Genomic DNA, 24,540 nt, shown 5'->3' with positions numbered 1-24,540 from the left:
TAAGCAAAAAGCATTATCTGAGAATGTCCTTCACTGTTAATTCCTTTCTTTTCTAACTAGCTATTAATAGCTATATATTTGAGGGCTTTTTTCTCCACTTGTGATTGTGCTGTTTTTGTGATTTAATTCTATCATTAAAATGGCCTATAAAATAATATTATTCTATATTGCGTCCCATTTAGGATATGGCTCTGACGACTCTCCTGTCCCTTCACCTTGCAAAATAATCAGTAAATTTAAAATCGCTTCCTCTCTTCCATGACAGAGTTTTCCCCAGCTTTGAAGCATTCACACAAGATGCCTTACATTAGCAATACTCTTCCAGTGATTTCTGTGACTGCTGGTTTGTTACAAAAGCTGCTAATTCTTCTTTGCTCCCTTCCAATTATGTTTAATAATATCCCGAATGTCAAGCAATTCCTCCTAATGGGAGGATGTTTTACTCACTACACTCTACTATGAAGTAATATAAAAAATCTTATTAATTTGAACTAATAACTTCCCTTTCTTTAGTATGTTGGAAAATTACATTAAAACTGGATTTTTAAAATATTAGAGTGAATATTATGTACCTCATAATAAATTTCCTAAATTTAATTACTACAATATTGAAAGACTGAAGTATGCTTTAATATTAAAAATTCCCCTTAGCAAGATCTACATCATTTTGAAGCCAGGTTCCGGAATTGAGCAGATGTCAGATGTAAAAATTCATGAATCTTCAAATGTTTAAGTTAACTTTGCAGGATAAATAAAAATAAAAACTTTCCATTTGACTTTTTAAAGAAATATGCAACACTAAAAAATAAAATATTTTTTCCCATGTAGATATAAAAGTTACTCTATTTTTGGATAGACAGATTCAGTACTAGTTATATGATTATAGTTTTCCTCAATTTTTATACTTATTTTTCTGCATTGAAATTAATTTTTAAAACTTTATAAGTGAGAAATTTACCAAGGCTAACTTGAGAAATTTGATCCTTTTGGAAAGAGGCGCTTAATGACTTTTAGTAGGAGTGATGGAGAAATTGACTGTAAGTTTGTAAACACATTTTTTTTTCAAAATTTGAATGCAATAAATATGTTATAAACAAGATGCATTATCTACTGTATTTAAATAAGATAATAAAAAATTAACATATCCGTGCATCATTGCTAAGAAATTTCTTCTTTCTGTATTGGACTTATAAATGTAGACACCTTCATCTCTCTATTATTGAAACATTTACAAAAATACTGACCTTTTATTTGATGTTTAATCTTTCATCTTCTTCTACAAACTCAGGAATCAGCTCTATCAAGCCAGGGGTTTCTGATGTGTTGTTTCACTACCACATCACCAGCACCTAGAGAAGTGTCAAGTGCACAACAGGGGGTCAATATGTATTTGTAGAATGAGTGAGTAGATATCGGTTTCCAAGTGAATTAATATCCACATACAATTCAATTTTCAAAAGTGTGTTTTTCCATAACAAGCATAACACCTGGTTATTTCCCTAACGTTCTAAAATCTTAAAATTCATAAAGATGCATTCGCATGGACACTCCAGTGTTTGGTTCACTGAAGAGTTACCAAGTGTCAGTGAAAACAAAGATGAAACCACACCTATTCAGGACATAGACCATAATCAATTACAGTTCTGATATCCCCCAGGACCCTGTCTGTGTTTCCTAGAACCTTGAAGACCGTAGTAAGCCCACTCCACTTTCCAGTACACCTGTGCCACACAGGAGGTTGCCAGTCTCCTATTTCCTCCCACAGACATTGTTTTCATATTATTCGGTATGTCCTCAATTCCCTGTTTTTTTTCCACTGGCAACTTTCCTCTTGAAATCTCTCTGCTGCATCTTCTGAAATCGTATTTTCCAGTTTAAAGGAAAGACTCTGAATCTCTTCAGGAAGCGTATCTCCTTTACCAGTTTGCCTTCCAAGGACGTGGCAACCTTTGGACCCTTTGTGTAGAACCATCATCAATTTTAGAAAAATTTGCACTAGGTCATGTCATGAAAGTAAGAGTTGGCTGCTGTCAGATTCTCTGAAATTAATATCAGTGAGAAGTGGAGATTTCATATTTTAGTTACGTAGATTGAGTTAGGAGCACAAGAAATACTTCAAAACCATCCCTTCTCACATGATGGAGTCTTCAGTTTCAGGATTTTATCAATTGATTGTCTTCCTTAATTCCCCTTCAGCCTGTTGCATAGTTGTTCATCACTGTCCCAGGAACTCCCTTTTCTCCTTATTGGATCATATCTGTATCACTAGGGTCAGGCCAGGAAAAGAGAAATCACTGTAATTATTTCACTGAGAGTGACATTAATACCAGGGATTGGATTCAAAAGTGATGGAAAAGCTGAAGAACAAACAGGGAAAGGCCAAGCAACCAGGCTTTAGCAGCATCCAAAAACCTCTGCCACTTTCAAAATCCTCTGACACTTTATTTTGCGGATAAGATCATGAAAGAAGATAGTTGTATTTGTGCATGGAAACCAAGGCATTCCAGGAGTAGCTAGAACCTGGTGAAAGTGGGATATAAGGAGCCTCACAGAGAAAGAAACTATCTTTTTGAATTTAGCATCACAAAGAAATAGAGTCTCTGCTGGACATCTCACCACAGAGGGAACAAAAGACAGAAATGTTCAGGCTTCTTGGCCTTCCTGGACTCCAAATTTCTGCAAGGCACTGCCACTGGCTGCACCTACCAGGAAGGCAGCTTTCATGGAACCCTGAAAATTGTAGATGCCTGCTGTGTAGAACCAATCAGAAAATGGAGAAGAAAGACACGTGAGAGCAAAGACGTAAATATGCAGTAAAATAGGCTTGCTAGATAAGGAATTTTTTCTTTTTTCTTTTCTTTTTCTTTTTTGTTTTTTGAGACGGACTCTTGCTCTGTGGCCCAGGCTGGAGTGCAGTGGCAGGATCTCGGCTCACTGCAACCTCCGCATCCCAGGTTCAGGCTATTCTCCTCCCTCCGCCTGCTGAGTAGGTGGAACTACTGGCACCCGCCAAGCGCGGCTTTTTTTTTTTTTTTTTTTTTTTTTTTTTTTGTATTTTTAGTAGACACTGGGTTTCACCGTGTTAGCCAGCATGGTCTCAATCTCCTGACCTTGTGATCCACCCGCCTTGGCCTCCCAAAGTGCTGAGATTACAGGCATGAGCCACAGCGCCCGGCTGATAATGAATGCTTTTTCTACATTATTTTTACAGAATCTTTTGTTATTTAGTTTTTGTACTGATTTAGTCTTAATGCATTGGTTCATACTATCATTTCAATATTGAACAGAAATGGTAATGATAGATACTCATATTTTACTTCTGACTTCAAAGAGAATGATTCAAATATTTCTCCTTGAATATTGAAGTAGGGTTGTTTTTGTAGACACCCTATGTTAATTTAAATGACTTACCTTCCATTTTTAGTACGCTAAGAATAGTTTTTATAGTTACTGAATGTTTATGTTTTAAAAGTGTGTTTTTGGCCAGGCGCAGTGGCTCACGCCTGTAATCCCAGCACTTTGGGAGGCCGAGGCGGGCAGATCACAAGGTCAGGAGATCGAGACCATGGTGAAACCCTGTCTCTACTAAAAATAGAAAAAATTAGCCGGGCGCAGTGGTGGGCGCCTGTAGTCCCAGCTACTCGGGAGGCTGAGGCAGGAGAATGGCATGAACCCGGGAGGCGGAGCTTGCAGTGAGCCGAGATTGCGCCACTGCACTCCAGCCTGGGCGACGAAGCAAGACTCCGTCTCAAAAAAATAAAAAAAAATAAAAATAAAAATAAAAGTGTGTTTTAAGTTTATGTTTAAAAGCTTATATGATGCATCAATAGAAATGTTTATATAATTTTCCCTCTAATCTGTTATTGTGGAAAATTATATTTCTATTGTTTAATCAACCTGGTATTTTTAAGGCAAATTAGATTTGTTCATATTATACACTTTTATGTGCTACATAATTTAATACTAATTGTAATATATTTTAAATTTTTTCCTCTTTGTTTATTGTTCTGTATATTCTTGTACTCTTGTCAGGTATAGCATTAAGTTTAATGAATTAACAGAATGATTTGCAGAATACTCTTCATCTCTGTCATCTACTTTTCTATAGTTTTGGAATGCTCTACTTACTGAGAATTTTATAGAGTTAATCTATAAAACCATCTAGTGCTACTTGATTTTTTTATTTGCCACTACACCAATGAATACTTAAATGATTATTCAGGATTGTTATTTATTCTTGATTAAACGCTGGTAAGTAATATTTTTCTAGATAGTTGTGTATTTCTGCTTATGCTTTAAATTTACTCAAAGTAATTAATAGTGTGCCCTCATTTTCTTTCTAATCATTAAGTATGCCATTAAACCCATTTTTATTCTTAATATTTATTTTCTGGGTAACATTTATTGTTCCTTGATAAGTCTGAAGAGGTTGATAAATGTTATCACTAATTTTAGAAAAACAATTTTTGGCTTTGGTGATCCTCTTTGTTGGCCTAGTTTTCATTTTATGAATTTATTTTCTTATTATATACTCTACAATCATTGGGTTTATTCTTTTGCTGATTTTCTAAGCTCATTAGAGTTCAACTTTCTTCTTTTCTAATTTATGCATTTAAGGCTATAATTTTTCCTTTGCAGAGAACATTCGTTGTGTCTCCCACATCTCGATATGTACTATTTAATTATCTTCAGGTGTTAAGAAACTTGCATATTTTCATTATATATAGTCATATAATTGATTTTTCTACAAAATGAAAATATTATATAATCTTCACTATCCAGTATGATAGTCACTAGTGGCTACTGAACACTTAAAATGTGCAACTGAGAAAATGAATATTTAATTATATTTACTTTAATTAATTTAAATATAAATAGCCACATGTCTAATGCCCAACTCATTAGACATCTCAAAATAAAAAAGAAATGAAACATGAGCTGATAGAGGATATTTATGTAATAAACATGTTTTGATGCAGGAGTTGTACCATAATGGTAGTATATTTTTAAGCTGATTTATATAACCTAGCAGAGAAGCAGACCTGAATTAGCCAAAAGAGGACAGAATCAAAGGAGCTATATCCATGAGTAGACCGACTGTGAATGTGGGTATGGGATATAGTATAAAAGGGGAAGTCTTAGCATAATATAGAAGCCTAAACATTCATTCATAATAGCAGAAGATGAAGCACAGTGTGTGAGTACACATGGGTATATGATGGGAGCATGTTGTATTTTCAGTATGTTGTCTCCCCTTCCTAATTTTTGAACGATCCTTGTATTACTGAAGTTTGCCGATATTTCCAGCTAAAAACTAATTGTCATAGCCACTCTTGCAGGAGATTTGGCCAATGAGAACAGGCATGAGTCATTGTCTGTAAGCAATAAATCAAGAGATAAAAGTCAACCATTCTTCTGTTGACTTCTTTAGAATGAGGAAGAGTAGGCTGAAGTCCAACCAGCAGTCTTCTATTTCTGATATCCTGAGAATGGAAGACAATCATCATTTGTTTAATGAGTATGAAGCCACCAGAAGCGGCCATGAACTGTCTTCCTCCAGATATGTTTTAAAGTTACACATTTTTATGTGTTTACGAAACACAATTCTTGAAAGAGGCATAATTTACAAGTGAGGTGTTGATAGTAATGCAAACTAAAATGTGGCTGAACAAGGTAGTCAGAAAGTAGTTGGATAAGTTTCATATGGTACAACACAGAGCTGGCATTAAGAAATAATACCATTTGATTAAACCATCATTTGATGTATATTTAAAATGAACTACATGCCTAATGAGACTGTAAAACTAAAGAAAATAGCAGAAAATGTTTAAAACATTACATGCAGGAATAAGTGGCTCTTATTGCTACTTTTAGCAAAGTCCTGCAAGAAGAAGATGAACTCCAAGATAAAGCTATGTTGGCTGCTTTGCAGTTTCTGTGCTCCTTCTCTTCAGAAAAACAATATCCAGATGAGGTAGGAATACACATGATCCAGAGACCTCAGATTCCAAGTCAAGATTTTGAAAAGCAGCACACTGTCATAAGGATTATCAGTTGCCTATCCAATAATCTCTGTGCCCATCTTCCACTGACATTGAATCACTCTGTTATTAGGAATGCCCTATGCTCAGGCACCCAGGAAGATGGAGAGATGATAAATAGTAAAAGAGGAAATGAGGTGGCCGGGCGCAGTGGCTCACGCCCGTAATCCCAGAACTTTGGGAGGCCGGATCACGAGGTCAGGAGATGGAGACCATCCTGGCTAATACGGTGACACCCCGTCTCTACTAAAAATACAAAAAATTAGTGGGCATGGTGGCGGCACCTGTAGTCCCAGCTACGCGGGAGGCTGAGGCAGGAGAATGGGGTGAACCCGGGAGGCGGAGCTTGCAGTGAGCCCAGATCGCGCCACTGCCCTCCAGCCTGGGCGACAGAGCGAGACTCTGTCTCAAAATAAATAAATAAATAAATAAAAAATAAATAAATAAAATTTAAAAAAGAAAGAAAGAAAAAAGAAAACAATGTGGGAAGTCAAATCTGACTCCAGTTTGGCTGGAGACTGGAAGGATTTGTTTGCCATTTACTGAGATTGGGAAGATGGAGGCCGGAGTAGATTTCTGGGGATGATCAGTGCTTCAGTTTTGGACATGATGCATTTGAGATGTTTTTCATGTATGTAAGGGGATTCCCAAGTGTGGGGTTCAGGGAGGAGGTTCAGCCTGGAGATAAGATCTGAGAACGGGCCGGGCGCGGTGGCTCACGCCCGTAATCCCAGCACTTTGAGAGGCCGAGGCGGGCGGATCACGAGGTCAGGAGATCAAGACCCATCCTGGCTAACACGGTGAAACCCCGTCTCTACTAAAAAAATACATATATATAAATTAGCCGAGCATGGTGGCGGCGCCTGCAGTCCCAGATACTCGGGAGGCGGAAGCAGGAGAATGGTGTAAACCCGGGAGGCGGAGATTGCAGTGAGCCGAGATCGCACCCCTGCACTCCAGCCTGGGCGACAGAGTGAGACTCTGTCTCAAAAAAAAAAAAAAAAAAAAAAAAAAATCTCAGAACGACATACAGATGACTTTGAAAACACGAGTAGATGAGATGATCAAATCAGTGGTTTTAGGTAAACAAAAACGAAGAGGTCTATGGACTGAACCCCAGGCTTTCCAGCAACAAGGAATGAACAGAGGAGACTGAGATGAGGGACCAGGGAGAGAGGAGGGAAACCAGAAGGGGCTTCATGGAGGAGGGAGCGGTTCCTGAGCGGGGGGTGAGAGCAGAGAGTTGTGGCTCGGTGGAGGCCACGGGCGACTTTGAGAGCAGCTGGGGTGGGGGGCAAAGCTGACTGGAGACTAAAAGGAGGCAAATAGGGAAGAATTGGAACCAGGGAGCAGAGAGGACTCTTTAAAAGAATTTTACTGGAAAGGGCGGCAGGGCATAGGGTGAGTCTAGAGAGGGAAGTGGAGTTAATTGCATTTTTTAAGAGGGAGAAATTATAACTGACTTGTAGGCTGATGGGAATGATCCAGTAGAGAGGAAAAGAGAGTTGGAGTGGTGTCTTTACGTAAGTGAGAGGGGACAGAATCTGGTGTGTAAATGGAAGGGGTGTGAGTTTAGATAGAAACCGTCTGAACAGGAAGGGACGCTGAGGACATGGTACAGGTACAAATAGGTGGATGAGTGTGATAGAGGAGGGGCTCATGGATGTTCCCTTCTGGTTGTTTTTATTTTTCTAATGCAATATGAAGTCAGGTCAGCAGCTGAGGGTGAGGATGGGAGAGATGATGGAGGTTGGAGGAGAAAGAAGATGTGAAAGAAGTGAGAGGGGAGGAGTAGATGGGGTACATGGTCCAGGGAAATAGAATTTTATTGCTAGGCGGAATTAAAAGACCTGTTGAGGGCCGGGCGCAGTGGCTCTTGCCTGTAATCCCAGCACTTTGGGAGGCCGAGGCGGGCGGATCATAAGGTCATGAGATCGAGACCATCCTGGCTAATACGGTGAAACCCCGTCTCTACTAAAAATACAAAAAATTAGCCGGTCTTGGTGGCCGGCGCCTGTAGTCCCAGCTACTCCGGAGGCTGAGGCAGGAGAACAATGGCGTGAAACTAGGAGGCGGAGCTTACAATGAGCTGAGATCAGGCCACTGCACTCCAGCCTGGGCAGCAGAGCAACACTCCATTTAAAAAAAAAAAAAAAAAAAAAAAAAGGGGGGGGGGTGGGGAGGACGGGCGTGGTGGCTCATACCTGTAATCCCAGCACTTTGAGAGGCCAAGGCAGGTGGATCATGAGGTCAGGAGATGGAGACCATCCTGGGTAACAGGGTGAAACCCCATCTCTACTAAAAATACAGAAAATTAGCCGGGCATGGTGGCGGCCCCTGTAGTCCCAGCTACTCGGGAGGCTGAGGCAGGAGAATGGCGGGAAGCCGGAAGGCGGAGGTCGGGCCACTGCACTCCAGGCTGGGTGACAGAGCGAGACTCTCTCTAAAAAAACAAACAAACAAAAAAAGACTTGCTGAGGTTCGTGGTCATTAATTGAATTTAGCAGTATTTTTTTCTAGTTTGTTCTGCTGTGGTGGTGTAGGTACAAGAATAGGTGAAACATTGGATTTAACCAAGAGTTGGGTGGTTTAAGGAAATTGACCTGGGAACCACATGCCCTTGACATTTTGGGGTGGGAGGTTGGATGGGACAGGAACAGTCATTTTTATTAATTTTTTTCCTGTGTTTATTGGTCCATTTATTCTAGATCTTCTAGGATCAGTTCTTTATCACATATTTTGCTAGAAAATGGACCATTTTGGATCAGGTTTTTGTTTTGTTTTGTTTTTTCCCCCCACAGAACTTTGGAGATGCCCAAAGCATTTAAACTTGACCTTCACTTGCTGACCTAGGCCTCCAGTCTGCATGTGCCCTGCCCTCTTCAGTCTGTGAAGTGACGGGAGAGAGCAGGTGGCTGCATGGTGTGCCCAGCTGTGTTTCATCAGGACAGTGCTGGCTACAGTTCTGACCCTGGGAGCGAGGCAGGACAGGTAGTCAAGGAAGCGGCCATGTTCTTTGGGGCAGCAAGCACGATGACCGTACAGTCAACACAACAAGCCTCCGCATTCGCTTTGTAACTGAGCTCATTCAAGCAAAGCTACCTTCGGTAGCGACCTTCCCCTCTAGAGAGCACGTACATTTTCATTTTCCCTGTCTTCAGACTGACCCTTTGCTCATTGTAATAGTAAAAGACACAGCCCTTGGAGATTTAAGATGCTAATGAGACACGTGACCTATGAACAAACATGTGTGGCTACTGCACATGTGGACCCGGAAGACCCCCAGAACATGCTTACTAGCAACACCTCTTCCCACCTTCTTATGAATAATCATGTGAGACTTCCCGAAAGGGGGTCCCCTAGTGCCAGGCTTTGCTGTCTCATCCTTACACGCAGCCTGCTCTGAACACTCTCAGGGTCTACTGTTGTATCAGTCCATTCTAGCTGCTATGAAGAAATACCCGAGACTGGGTAATTTATAAAGAAAAGAGACTTAACTGACTCACAGTTCCGCACGGCTGGGGAGGCCTCAGAAAACTGACCATCATGGTAGAAGGCACCTCTTCACAGGAGGGCAGGAGAGAGAGTGAGGGGCAGCAGAAGAAATGCCAGACACTTATGAAACGATCAGATCTCGTGAGAACTCACTCACTATAATGAGAACAGCATGGGGGAAACCGCCCCTAGGATTCAATTACCTCCACCTGGTCCTGCCCTTGACACGTGGGGATTATGGGGATTACAACTCAAGGTGAGATTTGGATGGAGACACAGAGCCAAACCATATCAACTGTCTATCCTGCACCTAACTCTCAAAATAATATTTTTCTTTTGCAGTACATTACTCTATGCTACACCTCCTTTGCTGTGTGTTTCCTGGTTAGATTATTTTAAGCCAAGAAGACAAGAACCGAGGCATCACATCAGCTGTCAACAGGAGCTGCTGACCTCTAGGCCTGCTCAGAGTCATGAAGTTCTTGGCTGATCTCATCAGTGGTCATTTAGATTTTGTGTACAGGACAAGTAGGAGATGATTATTAATCTGGTAAATGAAATAACACTCTCGGCTGGATGCGGTGACTTAAGCCTGTAATCCCAGCATTTTGGGAGGCCGTGGCGGGAGGATCACCTGAGGTCAGGAGATCAAGACTAGCCTGGTCAACATGGTGAAACTCTGTCTCTACTAAAAATACAAAAATTAGGCAGGTATGGTGGCACATGCCTGTAATCCCAGCATTTTGGGAGGCCGCGGCGGGAGGATCACCTGAGGTCAGGAGATCAAGACTAGCCTGGTCAACATGGTGAAACTCTGTCTCTACTAAAAATACAAAAATTAGGCAGGTGTGGCGGCACACACCTGTAATGCCAGCTACTTGGGAGACTGAGGTGAGAGAATTGCTTGAACCTGGGAGGCAGAGGTTACAGTGAGCTGAGATCATGTGGGTGACAGAAGCAATAGAGGGAGACTCCATCTCTAAACAAACAAACAAACACACTCTGAGCTGAACCACTCTGGTATGTTTTTGTTTTTTATAAGAGTGGGAAGGGTGGGGTGAGTGGAGCTTGACAGCCATTCCCTGAGCCTCTCATAACGTGGCCAATTACCGGGCACAACCTCTCCCAAATGAAATGTGCCAGGCCCAGTGGGGTTCTCAAGTAAATCCTTTTGAACTGCCCCGAACGCTCGTTAAACCTAATTTTTCACCTGCTTCTTGTCTATATAAATGCAGGGAAAAAACACACAAAACGGGCCGGGCGCGGTGGCTCACACCTGTAATCCCAGCACTTTGGGAGGCCGAGGCGGGCGGATCACAAGGTCAGGAGATCGAGACCACGGTGAAACCCCATCTCTACTAAAAATACAAAAAACTAGCCGGGCGCGGTGGCGGGCGCCTGTAGTCCCAGCTACTCAGGAGGCTGAGGCAGGAGAATGGCGGGAACCCGGGAGGCGGAGCTTGCAGTGAGCTGAGATCCGACCACTGCACTGCAGCCTGGGCGACAGAGCGAGACTCTGTCTCAAAAAAAAAAAAAAAAAAAAAAAAAAAAAAAAAAAAAAAAAACACACACACACACAAAACGATGCATGAACAGCATGCATGAAGTTGCACAAAAATAAATTATTCAGCTTCCCCTAGATGTTTTGGAAGACTTCAAGAAATTGGAGCTCATGATTTGCAATGGTGGGGAAACATAAAAAGTAAAGAAACCACGCAAGGCATAATGGCTCATACCTGTAATTCAGCACTCTGAGGAGCCGAGGTGAGCAAATCCCTTGAGGTCAGGAGTTCGAGACCAGCCTTGGCAACGTGATGAAACCATCTCTCTACAAAAGGAAAAAAAAAAAAAAGGCGAGTGTGGCAGAGTGAAACCCTGTCAAACAGAAAAAAAAGAAAGAAACCAAAATACACCTATCAGAAGCTACCTTAATCATTCAGGAGAGCTCAGGTCACACTGCAAGGGGAAATTTCAATTTAGGCTCAATCACCTTCTTCTGTAGCCTCTCACCTGATGCTTCCCAGACTGTGTTCCTGGAGAATTCTGATCCCTCACGTTAAAAGAAAAACTTCAGCCAAATTAAATTTAAAGGAGTTTAATTGAACAAGGCACGATTCGCGAATTGGGCAGCCCTCAGAATCACAGCAGATTCAGAGAGCCTCTAGGGATGCCTTGTGGTCAGAACAAATTTACAGGCAAAAAAAGGAAAGTGACCTACAGAAATCGGAAGTGAGGTACAGAAACAACTGGATTAGTTACAGGTTGACATTTGCCTTATTTGAACACAGTTTGAACACTCAGCAGTCTCTGAGTGGCTGAACTGTGGCTGCTGAGTGTGGACAAGACTCAGCTATTGTTACAGACACATACTCCTAAATTAGGTTTTCAATCTCATCTCCCACTTAAGTTAGGTTATGGTTTGTCCACAAGGACTCAAATATAGAAGTTGGGGTCCTTCCCAGGGAACGTTTTGTTTAACACTCATTAAACACTTTCTGGGGCGAGGGTGCTGTGGTCAGATCAATTTACTAAAAGCTGAAAACTCTGTCCCTTTCTTGGAGATTCACAACACACTTCACTTACGTAATCCTGTAAGAAGCCCTTTCTATGTGCCAGGCTTTACTCTGGGCTCTGGGAGAATGGTAATAAAGGAGAGCAAACCCAATTGCTGCTTTCATGGATCTTTTACCCTAATGGGGAGATGGACATTAGTCAAATAGCCAAACAAATACTGTATAATTACAAACCAAGCTAAGTTCTACAAAAGAAAGGAACATGCTGTAGGAAACCTCGGCAAGGGGTCAGGGAAAGTGTCTTTGAGGAAAGAATGCAAATAGGTATCTGAGGCTTGCAGAGTTAGCATTAAGTAAGTCAACAGCCAGATCTTGAGGTTTTAGGATGTTCAATAAAAATACACTGTGATCCACATAATCGAATTACAATTTCCCCAGCAACCACATTATAAAAAGTAAAAAGAAGCGGTGAAAATTATTTTAATAATATATTTTACCTAACTCAGTCTGTCCAAACTAGTGTTATTCCAATAGGCATTCAATGTAAAAATTATTAGTGTAAGAATTTACATTCTTTTTTTAGTCTTAAGTCCTCAAAATCTGGTGGGTATTTTCTGCATCCAGCACATCTCAGTGTAGAGTAGCCATGTCTCAAGTGCTCAGTAGCCACAAGTGGCCTGTGGATGCTGCCCTCGATGACATGGATCTAGAGGAAGTGGCAGCAGGGCCAATGTGGCAGGAAGGCAGAGGGACGAGGGTGTGAGGTGAGGTGCTGCCATTCTCCTGGGCCAGTCCGTGGAAGGCGGTGTAGGCATGTTAAGGATCCTGATCTTGAAGCTGAGCCACTGATGGCATAAAACATATTAAAAGTGCTGAGAAGCTCTGCAGTGAAAAAGCCTGTTCTGGCTTGTTTAACTCAGTGTTCCCATTTTTATTCCATGTAACACCTAACAATGTCCTAGGGCCACACATTGGGAAATGCTGTTCCATTGACTACACTGAGAGGAAGTCCTGCTGCTAATATAAACTTCAGCAAGAGTCGGGAACTGTGGCTCACACTTGTAGTCTCAGTTACTGGGGAGGCTGAGGCAGGAGGATGGCTTGAGGCCAGGAGTTTGAGACCAGCATGGACAACATAGTGAGACTCTGTCGCTGTATAACACAAAACAAAACAAATTAGCTGGGCGTGGCAGTATGCACCTGTGGTTCCAGTTACTTGGGAAGCTGAGGCGGAAGCAGTGCTTGAGCTCAGAAGTTCAAGGCTGCAGTGAACTATGATCAAGCCACTGCACTCCAGCCTGGCCGACAGAACGAGATGCTGTCTCAAAAAAAAAAAAAAAAAAAAGAAAAAAAAAAAGAAAGAAAAAGAAAAAAACCCCCAAAAACCTTTAAGCAGTTGGAGGTTTCAGGCCTCTTAACTTATTGAGCACGTATATAATTCTGTGTTTTCTAATAGCCCTATCATAAATGTAAAAAGAAATATATGAAATTAAAATTAAGTGGCTGAGTGTGGTGTCTCACGCCTGTACTGTAATCCTGGTATCTTTGGAGGCCAAAGAGGGAGGATGGCTTGAGGCCAGGGGTTTGAGACCAGCCTGGACAACATAAGGAGACCTTATGAAACATGAGCCAGGCTACATGTTTTCCAGAACTAAGACCAGGTAAGCACAGGGAGGCTGCTCCCTTGGTGGAAGCCTGGATCTCCCTTTCTAAACTGTGTAGGCGGCAAATAACTCAGGAGGACCCAAGTGCTAACCAAGAGCCAAAAAGTAAAGGCTTTTCATCCTTTACGGTCTTCCCAAGTCTTACCTTCAGCCAATGGTCTGTCGTATCAGTTTGCTTCACTTGTACTTTTTCTCTTCTCTGCACTTGGAATCCAGAGTGTGAGTAAGCTGTGCATTCATTTCTATGTCTCATTTCTTTTTCAGTTTCCTACAGCATCTAGCACAATGCCAGGAATATGGTAGGTGTTTAGTAAGTATATGAAGGGGTCATGTATGTATTTTTTTTTTTTTTTTGAGGCAATGGTATTCTTTATTTCAGGTCTTCCACTAAGTCTGGTCCTCTCAATCCTTCATCATCTCTTCTGTCTTTGAGTGGGGAGAGGCCATGGGGAAAGCACCGATCTTGGAATTAGAGGTGGGGAGCCAAGGCTGACGCCTATAATCCCAGCACTTTGGGAGGCCCAGTCAGGAGGATTGCTTGAGCTCAGGAGTTTGAGACCAGCCTAGGCAACATAGCGAGAGCCTGTCTCTGCAAAAACATAAAAGAAAATAAATAGCTGGGCATGGTGGTGCGCACTAGTAGTCTAGCAACTTGGGAGGCTGAGGTGGGAAGATCACTCGAGCTTAGGAATTTGAGGCTGCAGTTAGCCGTGACTGTGTCACTGCACTCCAGTCTGGGTGACAGAGTGAGACACTGTCTCTAAAAAACAAAACAAAGCAAAACAAAAAAACGGGAATTAGTAATTCAAGTTCAAGTTTGTGTTCCATCTCTGCCTTTTGTGTGATCTTGAGTGAGTCAGTTAATCTGGCTGGGTCTCGGGATCATTATCTGTAAAGTGAGATGGTTGTACTAAGTGATCTCTAAGGTTTGTTTTAGTTGTAACACTGTAGATCTATGCTGTCCGATATGGTAGCGAGCAGCTACGTGTGGCTATTGAGCACTAGAATATGGCTAGTCCAAACTGATATGAGCTATAAGTGTAAAATACACACTGGAATTCAAAACAAGAATGTAAAATATCTCCATCATTTTTTATCTTGGAAACATGTTGAAATATTTTGGATATGTTAAGTAAAATATATTATTAATAATTATTTCATTTAAAAAAATGTTGTTACTTATTTATTTGGGTAGAGATGAGGTCTCCTTATGTTGTCCAGGCTGGTCTCAAACCCCTGGCCTCAAGCCATCCTCCCTCTTTGGCCTCCAAAGATACCAGGATTACAGTACAGGCGTGAGACACCACACTCAGCCACTTAATTTTAATTTCATATATTTCTTTTTACATTTATGATAGGGCTATTAGAAAACACAGAATTATATACGTGCTGCTGTGGACTGAATTGTGACCCCCTCAAATTCCTATGTTGAAGCCCTAACTCCCTATGATGGTATTTGGAGATGGGGCCTGTGGGAGATCATTAGGTTTAGATGAGGTTATGAGACGAGGCAGCATGATGAGATTAGAGTTGTTATTGGAAGAGACATCAGCGTTTTCTCTCTCTTTCTCTCTCTGCCATGTGAGGACACAGTGGGAAGGCAGCCATCTAGAAGTCAGAAAGAGGGCCCTCACCAGAAACCCACTACGTTGACACCCTGATGTTGAACTTCTAGCCTCCAGAACTATGAGAAAATAAATTTCTGTTGTTTTAAGCCACTAAGTCTATGGTATTTTGTTCTGGCAGCCCAAGCTGACCACGAAGTGCAGTTCGTATTATATATTTCTGTTGCACAGCATTGGTCTGGATATCTGGGAACTCCTACTTACCAGCCAGCTTTCTGGTACTTAGGACTTTCTGCACTGTGTCTGTGAGAGCACAGGGATGGTCTCTAGGCCAGTGTTTCCTCCCTAGTAGCTGCGCAATAAGCATCTGGCAATTCAGTCCTTTTCTGAGTTGCAAGAATATAAACAGTCTCTGGATAATGTGTGTAAAAGAGGACCTCATTAAGAGAATATTGGGTAACAGAATCTCTGCAGGGCAGAAGAACCAGGCTTGGAGGATATGCTCAGGCAGATAGCAATGTCCCAACTCCCACTGCAGACTAGTCTGGGGGTGACTCCACTGCTGCCTCAGAGAACCAGAGCTGGCTGCCCATTGGCAGAGTGGAGTGGGTATGTGCTTCCAGTCTCATTAGCTTCCAATTCAGAGCTCAAAATGATTGAGTTTGAATCAGGGACTCTAGCTGCAAGGGAGGCTGGGAAGGTGAGCAATTGCTTTTGAGCTATTTTTAATGGAAAGTGGCCTCTTATCATAAGCAGAAGATTTATTCCTTTAACATAGGAAGGTTCTCTAGATGCTGGGCTGCCAAATAAGAATGACTAGAACCCTTTCCTTGTGCTGCCTGAGACCCTGAAATTTTGACTGCAAGGCAGCAGAAGTTTCCACTGAGACTCCTCAGCTGCAACTCCCTCATGCGGGAGGCTTTTCAGAGCTCCTTGTTCTTCTGGGAAGTATGAAGCAGAACAGTTGATGTCATACATTCTAACACTACAATTATAATTTCTTTTTCTTTTCTTTCTTTTTTTTTTTTTTTTTTTTTTTTTTGAGACTAAGTTTTGCTCTTGTTGCCCAGGCTGGAGTGCAATGGCATGATGTCAGCTCACTGCAACCTCCGCCTCCCAGGTTCAAGCGATTCTCCTGCCTCAGTCTCCTGAATAGCTGGGATTACAAGCATGTGCCACCACACCTGGCTAATTTTGTATTTTAAGTAGAGACGGGGTTTTTTCATGTTGGTCAGGCTGGTCTCAGACACCCGACCTCAGGTGGTCCTCCCGCCTTGGTCTCCCAAAGTGCCACAGTCATAATTTCATGACGTCCTTTGAAAGTTCTTGCATGATATTTTAATATGGAGACACAGGAGGGCACTCTAACCAACTAGCAATAAAACCTAAACAGTTTCATAGCCTTGGCAGCTAAGAAATGGATGTTGAAAAACACAGGTTTTTCTTTTTTTCTAGTCAGGATAACCAACTTTGCAGAACTCTCTTACAAAAATACCCCGCAAAATACCCCAGCTTCTGTGGGGGTGTCTCACCAATGACAAAGGCTCTCGAGACACACCCTCAACATTATCCAGTTAATGTTCTAAGGACCACGGCTGTGAGCAACTCAGGACAGGGAAGGAGTTTGTTTTTGTTTGTTCTGTTGTCCAAGCTGGAGTACAGTGGTGTGCTCATGGTACATGGCAGCCCTGAACACCTGAACCCTGGGCTGAAGGACTCCTTCCACCTCAGCCTCCCAAGTATGAATAGCTTGCACCACAGGTGTACCACCTTGCCTGGCTAATTTTTTTTTTTTTTTTTTTTTTGTAGAGATGAGTGTCTCTCTGTGTTGCCAGGGCTAGGGAAGAGGATTTTTGACTACAGCTTACTCCCTGGCTCACGCACTAAAGAGATGGAGAGCGGGTGGCCAAGGGCTCATATTTAAAGGTCAATTGACCAAATCAAACCTAGAGCAGAGGAGAGAGACCTGGTTGTCCTGAGCCTTTCTTCAAATCTGCAGCCTGTCCCCATGACTCAGTTTTCCCGTCCGTAAAACGGAGATAACATCAGACTTCTATATGTATGGTTTGCCAGTGAAGACAGAGAGAATGGGAACAACGTATCTGGGGGTGACATTCACCATCGCATACAGACCATTGAGTTCTATACTAAGAAAGGAAAGTCAGCCTGCGTCCTGTTCATGAATGACAACACACGGGAGGGACACAGCCGCTCTGCTGGCAGGTGGAGTGACAGAAGGAGGGGAGGTGGGAGCAGGATCTGCTGGCTCCGGCCGGGTGTCCGCACACAGGTCTCTGCAGCCGGAGCCCGGACGCCAGGGAGGAAGGGGCGCGGGGCTGCTGCGGGGGGAGCTGCTTCCCCAGGCAGGGGCAGGACCTGTTCAGGGCGACTTCGGCATTACTCACGGTCAGGGGTGTCGCCTTGAAGAGCCGGCTCCTCCGGGCTGGAGCCAGGCTGGACCGCGGGGCGCAGCCTCTCCGCCGCTCCCGCCCGCTCTGCGTCCACACCGGCTGTTGGTGCAGCCTCCGGGCAAGTGTTCCCGGCTCAGCACCCGCTCCCCAGCGCCAGACGCAGACTCTGCGCCAAGTTCTGTCTCCGCTGTCTGCTTTCTGCTCCAGGACGCTGATCAAAAAAGGGCAGGAGAGTCTGGGGAAATGATGGAGAGAAGAGAGAGGAGGCGCCGGGTCCACTCACCGAGGACTTACTGCGCATGCGCTGACACCCGGCGCCGGCCAAGGGTCTCAGACCCCAACCCTCGGCTCCCTGATCCCTTTGAGGGGGTCGCCCGGTGTTCCTCTTAGCCCTCCACCCCACCGGAGGAGAGCGCCGGCCACGAGTCCCACCCTGCGCTAAGCGCTTTGCTACGTGAACTCTTAGTTTTCCCTGTGTTGGCGGATACGTTAACCGCCATCCCGCACCCTCCGATCCGTTCTCACCCACCTGTTGCGGAGGAGAGAGCGCCTCGGAGAAATCGGCTGACCCGCCTGGAGTTTTGCAGCGAGCGGCGGAGTGAGGACCCCGAGCAGGGACTGTGCGATCCTCCAGCGCCGGCCACAGCCCACAGCCCCTGGGCTCCCCTGGTTATAGGGCGGCCTCAGCGGCTGCACCTGCTGCAGCCCTCGCTGGGCGGGAGGGGTGGGAGAAGGACCCAGGGACTGCCGGGTGGCTCTCCCCAAACGGACTCCCGGCCGGGGGCGCGGATGGACCAATTCCAGAGACAATGTGGCTTTGCACCTTGCAGAGGGTGACCGCCTTCTCCAGGGATCGCGACCCCAGCGGGCGCAGGATTTCCGGAAACTGTCCGCTCCCGCCACTTGGGGTGGCAGGGGCGAGAGGAGGATCTGGGGGCCCGGGGAACGGCAGTGGGAGAAAGCTGGGATTGCTGGAGTCGAAGCTGCCTGCGGAGCGGCCCGGGAGGAAGCGAGGCCTAGCGTGCAGCGTCCAGGCGGTGAGTGTGCAGCGCTTTCATTCAATCTTTCTCCAGTCTGGGTGTCAGCGAAGGTGTGACCAATCAGAGACCAGAGACGGGAATAAATTACGCAAATCACTATCTGACAATGGATCAGATGACTCCCATTCTTTAAAAACCTACCTCTATAGGAGTGTGACAGCAGCAAGCCCTTGCCTCTGGGCGGCTCCAGACAGAGCTGGTTCTGGTGGAAACCCTTCACACGGGCTCCCTGCCACCGCCCGCCACTCCCAGCAGCCAAATGTTCATTTTCTAACTTCTCCGCATCCAGCCTCCCAGCCCCGGGCCGAGAGAAGGCTGCCCACTTCTGGTCTTACTGGCCCAGACTGCTGGAAACACCCAGAGATGTTGTCTTTTACACCTCCTGTTTCAGGGGAGGGGGTGTGGAGGTGCAGGAGGAGAAACTCCGTTCCTCTGCTCTGTTTCTGGAGCCTCTACTGTTGCTTTGCTGCGGGGAGCCCCGCACTTTTTGATCCGGAGGGAGGGCTGGAAGGTAACGTGCATTTATTTTTATTCCCTCCAGCCACTTCTTCTCTGTGCTGGGTCCCCCGTGTCTTGCTGATTCTTCAATCCCTCCTTGTTCCTCTGAAATTCTTCCTTTCCCACTGCGCTGCACATTTTCTTCTCCAATCCACCTTGGAGTCCACTTGTCTCTCTGCGCTTCTGATGGGGGCATCCCCGCAAGACATGCAAGAGGCAAAGGCTGGCAGGGTGCGCTGGCTCTTGCCAGCCCTCTCCTTGCCTCAGCCCTTGCTGGTGCTGTCCAGCCAGCCGAGTGGCCTGCCAGCGGCTCTGAAACCTTGTCCTCATGCCTGAACCTGGAGGTTTGAGAGTCAAGGAACGTTGTCAGAAAGAGCTCTGTCTCCTGCAGCTGCCTTTTCATCTTGGTCTTGAAAGTTCAGGGGTCAGGGTAGCTGGCTTTGGTTTGATTGGTGCTTGCAGTTAGAGTCTGGTGGGTCACTTATGCTTAGCTGCAGGACTTATTCCCCCAGGTTGCCAGGCTTTTCCTCTTCAACACTCTTGTGCTGCCCCTGCTCTTCCTCTTCCCACTCCTCCTCCCTTTCCTCCTCCTGCTTCTAGCTTTTCTTCCTCCTGGGTTCTGTATTGCAGCCTTTTCCAGTGGAGGCTGCCTGCCCTGAGGGAGCCAGAGTCAGTCACCCAGAGCCAGAACTCTGTCAACTGGTTAAACAGTGGAGGGCTGGGTAGCCCCTAAACTGAACCCCATCATCCATCTTCTACTAGAGTCTGCTGAGCTTGTGCCACATGGTCTGTGACCGCTTACGCATGTGTGGGAGGGTCACTGTGAATGAATGGAAAACCTTGCTTTACTCAACATGTTCCCAACTCTGGTGCTAACTAGAAAAGTATTGCCTGGGGGCAGGTCTCATCTCTGGCTCCTCACCTGTAAAATGCTAAAGTTCCTTCTAACTTCTGTGTTCTCTGCCTCTGAGTACGTGTGAGTCATTTCATTCATTCCAAAAAGCATTTACTGCATGCCTACTTAGTGCCAGGCACTATTCTGGAAGCAGGGGAGGCAGCAGTGAACGAAACAGATGGCAATCTCTGCCCTCGTGATGCTTACATTTCAGTGGTGGGAAGACAGACAGTGCACTGATTACAACATCAGTGGTGCTCAGTATTATGGAGAAAAATCATGCAGAGGAGGAAGGTGTGGCATGCTGGTGGGGGAAGGTGGCGCGATGTTACAATGTGGTCAGGGAAGGCCTAATGGCGAAGTTGACCATTGAGCAAAGAGCTGAAGGGGGTGAGAGAAGGAGGCATGAGGACATCTGCGTGAAGAACAGTCAGAAAGTCTCAGAGGCTGAAGTGACCCAGGACAAAAGTAGTAGGAACGCAGCTAGAGAACTCGGGTCAGAGCGGGTCGGACGGCAAGGGGAAGAGTCTTTGTCTATATGTGGGTGTATCCACAGATCTGTCTCGGGAAGCCAGCAACCTCCTTTTCTCCCAGACTTCCTCATCTGGTCTCTGCGTGCGTGGCTTTCTGGGTAGAAGGTGGGGAGCTGTGAAACTTGTTGTGTCCGTGGTTCAGATTTCTGCTGGTTGGGGCTTTTGTTCATTACTTTCCGGACAGTTAACCTGGTTTCTGCTCATGTGCATTCAGCAGCATTTTCTGGAACCTTATCCCTCTTACATCTGCCGCCTTCTTCCCCCTCTCCCCTCCTTTCCCTCTCCCCTCTCCACTGCTATATCGTTTTCCTTTTGGGATCATTTTCCTTTTGCTTCTTAACTCTCAGATAAATTAACTCCAAGATGGTCATTGGGTATCTTTCCCTGCTGGGTTGTAGGAGAGTTTGATACTCTAACTTCCTCGTCAGTTATCCAGGGATGCATCCCAGGATGACTGGGAGAGTGCTGGCTGGGGTCCATTTATGACTTTCTGAAACAGGGTTATGATGACAGCACCTACCTAGTGTTAAGCCGCAGGGGCCATCAGTGACATGAGCTGTACTGTGGGAGCAGGGCCATCTCCTAGGTGGCACTGTGCATGATCAGCGAAGCTGCAAGGGGGAGTTTTGTTACTCTTAGGAGTTTCTCCATGGCTTTAATCATTCACTTACCAAACTGGATGAATGCCTGGCACATGCCACCACTAGAAAGGGTGCAGAGGATGCCTGAGGTTCCCTCGATGGGGACACTAGGGGAAGCCTATTTTCCAACAGGTCTTCAGTCTTTTGCCTCCAGTTCCAAAATCCACAATCTCTCAAAATTGGAAAATGTGTTTGGTAACTTGTTTGGCAGGAAGACCTGGCCTTACCTAATCTGAACTCATTTGGCAGCAAAAACCTGGCCTGAGATGACAGGAGGCTATTGATTATCTTTATGTTTGCCCTCAAATGTGAGTGGTGATGTATTTCTCTGCAGAAATATTAGGGTGTTTGACCCAGGGGGGATAGCTCAGACCCCAGTGGCAGTATTATATAATATATGGTATACGCACCATAATGTCTTTCTAAAATCTGAAAACTTCTGAATTCCGAAACTCACCTGGTCCCAAGCATTTCAAAAAAAGAACTGAGGACCTGTACTCTAAAAGTAGGAGGGGGCCAGGTGCGGTGGCTCACGCCTGTAATCCCAGCATTTGGGGAGGACAAGGCAGGTGGATCACCTGTGGTCGGGAGTTTGAGACCAGCCTGACCAAATGTCCTTTTTAGTCACAGGACTTTTTTTTTTCAAGTTGAACTCGCACAGGCCCCCAATATATGAGACACAGAGAGAGGGGTGTGCTGTGGGTGAAGCGGGGTGGGTATATGACGACGGGTTGTGTTAGCCTCACCAGTGGGAGCTTTCGCCTTCCCTGGAAACATCTCAGAGTCTCAGAGCACCGGGGAACACAGTTTGAAAACCGTGGGTCTAGTCCAACGGGTGAGGAAATAGAGCCAGAAAGGGGAGGCAGCTTGCCCAGGGGCAAACAGCTAGTAACTCAAGAGCAGAAGCTGGATGGAGCCCTGGCCCCAAAGCTTTTGGGTGTTCACTTCAGGTCTCCACCCAAGGCCTCAGGGGAAAGAATGAATAGTAGATTCTAGTTTGAATTCTGCCTCTGATTTACTTTATTGTTTTTTGAGATGGAGTCTCGCTCTGTCCACCAGGCTGGAGAGCTGTGGTATGATCTCTGCTCACTGCAACCTCCAACTCCCTGCTTCAAGCTATTCTCCTGCCTCAGCCTCTTGAGTAGCTGGGATTACAGGCGCCCGCCACCACGCCCAGCTAATTTTTGTATTTTTAGTAGAGACAGGGTTTCACCATGTTGTCCAGGATGGTCTCCATCTCCTGACCTCGTGATCCACCTGCCTTGGCCTCCCAAAGTGCTGGGATTACAGGCATGAGCCACTGAGCCCGCCCTCCGCCTCTGATTTCTATCTTGTCTCCCGATAGCCCCTTTCCCATGTTAAGGTAGTATATTTGTGAATGATAGCTACCAATTTAGAATGGGTGGTTCAACTTTGTGATAAAAGGGACCTTTCTGATATTGACCAACAGAAAATTGAATTTCCATGTTGAAAACTACATCTTAGTGAGCCTTTAATGTGAGAGTTTGGATGAAATCATGTAATGATTGTGAAAAGTGTGAAAGGTTTTCTTTCTCATTTTTGGACCCTCAGGTGTATACACAGAGCTTCCTCTGTGCTCCAATTAATGGTAAATTTGTTGCCCTGAACTTCTATCCTCCTTCCAGCATTATTTTATTTATATTCACCTCTAACTTCCCCCTCACTCCCAAGATACTAACGGTGATCACCTAGAAGGGAATATATGAACAATCCTTTTCCCTGCAGCATTTTCATTTTAAAACAAAACTCAGGCTGGCCACAGTGTCTCATGCCTGTAATCCCAGCACTTTGTGAGGCCAAGGCAGGTGGATCACTTGAGGTCAGGAGTTTGACACCAGCCTGGCCAACATGGTGAAACCCTGTCTCTACGAAAAATACAAAAATTAGCCAGGTGTGGTGGCGAGTGCTTATAATCCCAGCTACCTGGGAGGCTGAAGTAGGAGAATCGCTTGAACCCAGGAGGTGGAGGTTGCAGTGAGCTGAGATCGTGCCACTGCACTCCAGCCTGGGCGACAGAGCAAGATTCCATCTCAAAAAACAAAACAAAACTCAGGTAGAAGAAAGTCCTTAGCTAAATAATGATTTGGTAAAGGTGGAATTTCAGGTTTCAGTGACAAGTTGATATGGTAGCATTTTAAAGGGTATTTGTGAGGTTTTCCTGGCTCTCCTGAATCTTGTCCCTGGGCTTGAGTCTAGTAATTGCATGCCCACGCACGAACGCGCACGCACGCACATGCCTGTTGATTCAATGATTTGATTCGTCCCAGCTTGAGAGCTTTATTTTTGATTTCCAAGACTGTGGGGCTTGAGCTGCCCAAAGTGGGCTATGATTGTGTGGCCAGCCCTGACTGCTCATTAACCCCTCGTTGGTGTAAAGCAGTTTGACCTGAAACCACTCGGGTTCCATCGTCTGAGCGCCTCTTCCTAGCCCCTGAATGAGAGGTGTGATGTTTCAGATCCAGGCGGCTGAGTTCAAATTGTAACACACACCAGAGTCAGGCCCAGAGTGTCACTAACAATGACAAACTGCAGACCTTGCCTTTGTCTATTTCTAAATTGGAAATGAGATGGGGCTGGGGGGGACCTTTGCAGTTCTTTCCCCTGCCTATTTGAGTGGCATGCGCTGGGGTGAGGGTTTCTCCCCTGAGGATGGCAGGGAAGCCCGGGAGAATGCTAATTACTGCTCTGCGATGCTTGCATGGAGCAGGAGGGCCACATGCCCTAAGCACAGCCTCTTCCATCTGGCCTTTCTCTGTAGAGCAGGGGCCTGGCCTGTGTCCAGTTGCCAAGCAGCACCTCAGGATTATTTGACTTATCTGACAGACGTTACTGTGCATGTCTGATGGGGGAGGCTGTATCCTCTCCTCTCCCCTTGGTTGATAGACATCTCATGGACCTGTGGACCAGGTGATCGCAACTGGTAAGAGGACAGATTGAGGCTTGCTTGCAGTCCTGTGTCCCGTGATGCCACTATGCCAAGGCCACCAGGCAGTCCTTAGCCTGGGCCTTGTAAGGGAATACCTGAACCCCAATCTTGCTTGGGCCAGAGGGTGTGGCTGGGGGTTAGCTAGAGTTTTACCCTCTTAGGCTTCTGAGAGACGTCTGCGATATACTAGAAAAGAGGTCATATGTTTGTAATCGAACCTGTGTCTTGTTTGCTATAAACAGGTAAGCAAACAGATGAATTTATTCAAGAAATGTGGATTCAGTGTCTACTATGCGT

At 45.2% G+C, this 24,540-nt stretch overlaps 1 long non-coding RNA gene across 1 annotated transcript; it reads right to left on the bottom strand.

Annotated features, from left to right (window-relative positions):
- Nucleotides 1-1,209: 1,209 nt before the first annotated feature.
- Nucleotides 1,210-18,337, bottom strand: LOC140710428 (uncharacterized). Its single transcript, XR_012091441.1, has 3 exons — nucleotides 17,684-18,337; nucleotides 11,273-11,364; nucleotides 1,210-1,349 (listed from the first exon to the last, which is right to left on the bottom strand). It is a non-coding gene; the product is annotated as an uncharacterized lncRNA (long non-coding RNA).
- Nucleotides 18,338-24,540: the final 6,203 nt, after the last annotated feature.

This window comes from Chlorocebus sabaeus, chromosome 26 (assembly GCF_047675955.1).
Source record: "Chlorocebus sabaeus isolate Y175 chromosome 26, mChlSab1.0.hap1, whole genome shotgun sequence".
Taxonomy (NCBI): domain Eukaryota; kingdom Metazoa; phylum Chordata; class Mammalia; order Primates; family Cercopithecidae; genus Chlorocebus; species Chlorocebus sabaeus.
The sequence above is the reverse complement of the archived record's forward strand: the minus strand, read 5'-3'. Positions and strand labels throughout refer to the sequence as shown.